This window comes from Salvelinus alpinus, chromosome 28 (assembly GCF_045679555.1).
Source record: "Salvelinus alpinus chromosome 28, SLU_Salpinus.1, whole genome shotgun sequence".
In the NCBI taxonomy this organism is placed as follows: Eukaryota; Metazoa; Chordata; class Actinopteri; order Salmoniformes; family Salmonidae; genus Salvelinus; species Salvelinus alpinus.
The window spans coordinates 880,112-886,484 of record NC_092113.1 but is presented as its reverse complement, the minus strand read 5'-3'; positions in this window follow the sequence as shown (position 1 = coordinate 886,484).

Below are 6,373 nucleotides of genomic sequence, written 5' to 3'. Positions count from 1 at the left end.
AAGCTCTCAACCTGCTCCACTACAGCCCCGTCGATGAGAATGGGTGCGTACTCGGCCCTCGGTCCTGTAGTCCACAATCATCTCCTTAGTCTTGGTTACGTTGACGGATAGGTTGTTATTCTGGCACCACACAGCCAGGTCTCTAACCTCCTCCCTATAGGCTGTCTCGTCGTTGTCGGTGATCAGGCCTGCCACTGTTGTGTTGTCAGCAAACTTAATGATGGTGTTGGAGTCTGGTTTGGCCACTCAGTTCCCTCCTGTATTCCCTGTTCACAAAAGACTATGCACACACCAATGAGGGGCCCCAGTGTTAAGGATCAGCGTGGCAGACGCTGCCTACCCTTACCACCTGGGGGCGGCCCGTCAGGAAGTCCAGGACGCTGAGCTGTAGTCAATGAACAGCATTTGCACATAGGTGTTCCTTTTGTCCGGGTGTGAAAGGGAAGTGTGGAGTGCAATAGATATTGCAGCATCTGTGGATCTGTTGGAGCGGTATGCAAATTGGAGTGGATCTAGGGTGTCTGGGAGGATGCTGTTGATGTGACGCATGACCAGCCTTTCAAAGCACTTCATGGCTACCGACGTGAGTGCCACGGGGCTGTAATCATTTAGGTAGATTACCTTCGCTTCCTTGGGCACAGGGACTATGGTTGTCTGCTTGAAACATGTTGGTATTACAGACACGGTCAGGGAAAGGTTGAAAATGTCAGTGAAGACACTTGACAGTTGGTCCGCACATGCTTTGTGTACACGTCCGGGTAATCCGTCTGGCCCAGCGTCTTTGTGAATGTTGACCTGTTTAAACATTTTGTTCACATTGGCTACCGAGAGCGTTATCACGCAGTCATCCAGAACAGCTGGTGCTCTAGTGCATGCTTCAGTGTTGCTTGCCTGGAAGCGAGCATAAAAGGCATTTAGCTCATCTGGTAGGCTTGCGTCGCTGGGCAGCTCACATCTGGATTTCTCTTTGTAATCTATAATAGTTTTCAAGCCCTGCCACATCCGACGAGTGTTAGAGCCGGTGTAATAGAATTCAATCTTGATCCTGTATTGATGCTTTGCTTGTTTGATGGTTCATCTGAGGGCATAGCGGGATTTCTTATATGCGTCCGGATTAGTCTCCCGCTACTTGAAAGCGGCAGCTCTAGCCTTTAGCTCAATGCAGATTTTGCCTGTAATCCATGGATATGTACGTACAGTCACTGTGGGGACGACGTCGTCTATGCACTTATTGATGAAGCCGATGACTGAGGTTTTGTACTCCTCAATGCCATTGGATGAATCCCGGAACATATTCCAGTCTGTGCTAGCAAAACAGTCCTGTAGTGTAGCATCCGCGTCATCTGACCACTTCTGTATTGAGCGAGTCACTGGTACTTCCTGCTTTAGTTTTTGCTTGTGAGCAGGAATCAGGAGGATAGAATTATGCTCAGATTTGCCAAATGGGAGGCGAGGGAGAGCTTTGTATGCATCTCTGTGTGTGGAGTAAAGATGGTCTAGGATTTTGTTTTTTATGGTTGCACATGTGACATGCTGGTAAAAATTTGGTAAAACAGATTTAAGTTTGCCTGCATTAAACTCCACGGCCACTAGGAGTGCCACTTCTGGTTGAGCATTTGCTTCTTTGGTTATGGCCTTATAGAGTTGGTTGAGAGTGCCAGCTTCGTTCTGTGTGGTAAATAGACTGCTACGAATAATATAGATGAGAACTCTCTTGGTAGGTAGTGTGGTCTACAGCTGATCATAAGGTACTCTACCTCAGGCGAGCAATACCTTGAGACTTCTTGAATATTAGACATCGCGCACCAGCTGTTATTGACAAATAGACACCCCCTCCCTCGTCTTACCAGAGGTAGCGTCTCTGTTCTGCCGGTACATGGAAAATCCTGCTAGCTCTATATTGTCCGTATCGTCGTTCAGCCATGTCTCAGTGAAACATAAGATGTTGCAGTTTTTGATGTCCCATTGGTAGGATAATCTTAATCTTAGGTCATCAATTCTATTTTCCAATGGTTGCACGTTAGCAAGAAGAACGGATGGCAGTGGGAGTTTACTCGCTCGCCTACTGATTCTCAGAAGGCTGCCCGATCTGCGGCCCCTTTTCCTGCATCTTTTCTGCACGCAAAAGGCATGGATCTGGGCCTGTTCCAGTGAAAGCACGATATCCCTCCCGTCGGACTTGTTACAGGAAAAAGTTTATTCCAGTCCGCGGTGAGTAATCGCTGTTCTCATGTCCAGAAGTTGTTTTCGGTCATAAGAGACGGTAGCAGCAACATTATGTACACAATAAGTAAAAAAAATAAGTTACACAAAACGCAAAAAAACTAACAAAATAGCACAATTGGTTGATAGAATGTAAATCGTCAGCCATGTTCTTCGGCGCCATATTCATTAGTTTGGACATGGACTCTACAAGGTGTCAAAAGCGTTTCCACAGGGATGCTGGCCTATGTCGACTTCAATGCTTCCCACAGTTGTTTCAAGTTGTGTCACGATCGTTATAAGACGAATGAGTGGACCAAGGCGCAGCGTGTAAGAAAGCCATCTTCTTTTAATGAAGAAAAAAACAAACACTTGCAAACGAACAAAAACAACAAACGATCGTGAAGCTAAAACAAACTAAGTGCACACATGCAACATAGAACATAGACAATTACCCACAATCACCTAAAGCCTATGGCTGCCTTAAATATGGCTCCCAATCAGAGACAACAAAAACCAGCTGTCTCTGATTGAGAACCAAACCAGGCAACCATAGACTTTCCTAGACCTCTCTCCTGAACACAACCCCATACACTATACAAAACCCCCTAAACAATACACACACCCTAAACTAGACAAAACACACAAACTTCCCATGTCACACCCTGACCTAACTAAAATAATAAAGAAAACAAAGAATACTAAGGCCGGGGATGTGACAAGTTGGCTGGATGTCCTTTGGGTGGTGGACCATTCTTGATACACACGGGAAACTGTTGAGCGTGAAAAACTCACGCAGCGTTGCAGTTCTTGACCCACTCAAATCTTTTGTCTTGCCCATTCACCCTCTGAATGGCATACATAAACAATCCACGTTTGAATTGTCTCAAGGCTTAAAAATACTTATTTTTAACCTGTCTCATCCCCTTCATCTATGGTTATTGAATTTGATTTAACAAGTGACATCAATAAGGTCAGTCTATGTCATGGAAAGAGCAGGTGTTCCTAATGTTTGTACACTCAGTGTACTGTACATATACCTCACATGTGACCAGAAATAAGACTATGCAATTAGCCTATTCAAATGTTTATCTGACTCCATAAAGATTATTTAGCAATATGCAAGGGACTAAAGTTAAGTTACAGTAATAGGAAATCAAGAAATGTCTGAGAAAGGAATTGTAAATACAAGTGTATTTAATTACATAGTAAAATAAATTAAATCACATACAAGGCATGACGCTTAAGTTACCATGCATTAAACAGCATTACAAGGCATTATTCTAGGCATGATCAGAGAGGGAGAGAGAGACAAAGAAACCATAGCTTGAGCCATGGCCTATAGCTGTCACGTTCATCGTAATGTGGAAGAGAGGAGGACCAAGGCGCAGCGTGAAGTGAATACATTCTTCTATTTATTTAAGAAGAAACACTAACCAAACTAATACAAACGTGACGCTATATATAACAGTGCAGACACAGGCAACTAACACATAGACATACAACATAGAATGCCCACTCAGATCACACCCTGACCAAACAAAACATATAAAGCAAACTATGGTCAGGGCGTGACAATAGCTCATGGGAGAATAAGAGAGAGTGTAGGTTCATCACCAGTGCAGGTTTTATATTTAATTTTATTTAACCTTTATTTAACTAGGCAAGTCACCAGTGCAGGTCAGATAGAGACAATGAATCTAAGACCATTTATAACCATTTATAACATTTGATTTGTTTGGATTCAAAAAAAAAGAAAAAGTTGTTGACCAACAGCTTTAATGTAAAGTTAACCTCCAATCAGATATCAGACCTACAACAGAACCTCTGCTACCCAGAAATGAGACAATGAGGGTTGGAGTGATAATGAGGCATTCCTAACACAACACAAAGGCATCGTTCCATAGAGTTGATAATAGTCACTTGGGGGCTGGGCCACACTACAGTGTTTTGGCAGTTATAAAAGACATGCAGACAAGTATTTTTTTAAACCATGCCCAGCCACCTAAAAGAGGGGTGCATGATTTATCATAAACAGAAGAATATGTACGTTACAGTGCCTTCAGAAAGTATTCACACCCCTTGACTTTTTCTACATTTTGTTGTGTTACAGCCTGAATTTATTTATAAAATGTTGATTTTTTTCACTGCCCTACACACAGAACCCCATAATGTCAAATTGGACTTGTGTTTTCGAAATTTTTACAAATGAATAAAAAATGAAAAGCTGAAATGTCTTGAGTCAATAAGTATTCAACCCCTTTGTAACGGCAAGCCTAAATAAGTTTAGAAGTAAAAATATGAATGGACTACCACATTTCTGTACCCCACACATAGATTATCTGTAAGGTCCCTCAGTCAAGCAGTGAATTTCAAACACAGACTCACAGGGAGCAGGGAGTTTTACCAATGCCTTGCAAGGAAGGGCACCTATTGGTAGATGGATAAACATACAAAAACGCAGATTTTGAAAATCCCTATGAGCGTGGTGAAGTTATTAATTACACTTTGGATGGTCTATCAATACGCCTAGTCACCACAAAGATACAGGCGTCCTTCCTAAATCAGTTGCCAGAGAGGAAGGAAATCGCTCAGGGATTTCACCATGAGGCCAATGGTGACTTTAAAACAGTTACAGAGTTTAATGGCTGTGATAGGAGAAAACTGAGGCTGGATCAACAACATTGTAGTTACTCCACAATACTAACCTAATTGACAGAGTGAAAAGAAGGACGCCTGTACAGAATAAAAATATTCTAAAACATGCATCCTGTTTGCGACAAGGCACTAAAGTAATACTACAAAAATCTGGCAAAGCAATCCACTTTTTTGTCCTGAATTTCCTGAATGTTTGGGGCAAATCCAATACAACACATTACTCAGGTACCACTTTCCAAGCATAGTGGTGGCTGCATCATGTTATGGGTATGCTTGTATTCGTTAAAGACTGGGGAGTTTTTCAGGATTAAAAAGAAACGGAAAGGAGCAAAGGCGAAATCCTAGAGAAAAACCTAGTTCAGTCTACATTCCACCAGACACTTTCAGCAGGACAATAACTTTAAACAAGGCCCGATCTACACTGGAGTTGCTTACCATAAGACAGTGAATGCTCCCCAGTGGCCAAGTTACAGTTTTGACTTCAATCTACTTGTAAATCTATGGCAAGACCTGAAAATGGTAGCCTAGAAATCAACAACAACCAATTTGACAGAGCTTGAAGAATTTTGAAAATAATAATCCAGGTGTGGAAAGCTCTTAGGGACTTACCCAGAAAGACTAAGAGCTGTAATCGCTGCCAAAGGTGCTTCTACTAAATATTGACTCAGGGGTGTGAATATTTATGTAAATTAGACAATTCTTTATTTCATTTTCAATACATTTGCTAAAATTTCCAAACACATGTTTTCACTTTGTCATTATGGCATATTGTGTGTAGATGGGTGAGAAGAACTATTCATTTAATCCATTTGAAATTCAGGCTGTAACACTACAACATGTGAAATAAGTCAAGTTGTATGAGTACTTTCTGAAGTCACTGTACTGCCTGAGCAATTCATGATGTTTTTAAATTTGTTTGAGCTTTACACTCTCTGATTCTGTCTTAGAAGCATCAATCTCAGAAAGTCAACAGTCTGAGACCACAATGCAGTTTAATATTAACTTCTGACACTGTGGAATAAACAAAATCCATTCTCAGATATGCGATGACACCCCAACATTTCCTTCATCCTCGAATGATATCAGGTTAGGTATCAGTTAGGTATCAGTTAGGGGTCTACTGTTTCATATCTAAATTTGGCTTGACTTGACGCTGACTGACTATCAAAGTTTCCTCCCTACTCCTCTGTTGTCTGCCAATTTGTAATGGAACACAAGACAAATCTCCACGCAACACAATCACAGTATGTTTCTTCTGCAAATATCATGTGAGGTGACTACTTCTGTGTGTGCAAAAGCTTGCCAATAGCCAAGCTCTGTCCTCTTGTCAAAGGGATTGCGCAAATCCTGGAGTCAAGTTTAAGACTGTATTTAATTGCCACTACCATGCCAGCTATTGTATACGTGACATCCTTGATGAGTATATTGTGTCTAAACAGAACAGGGTAAAATACAGCACCTATCCCCCTATTAGGCAATGTTATACAGCACACTGTACCTGGTTTAAGTTTCA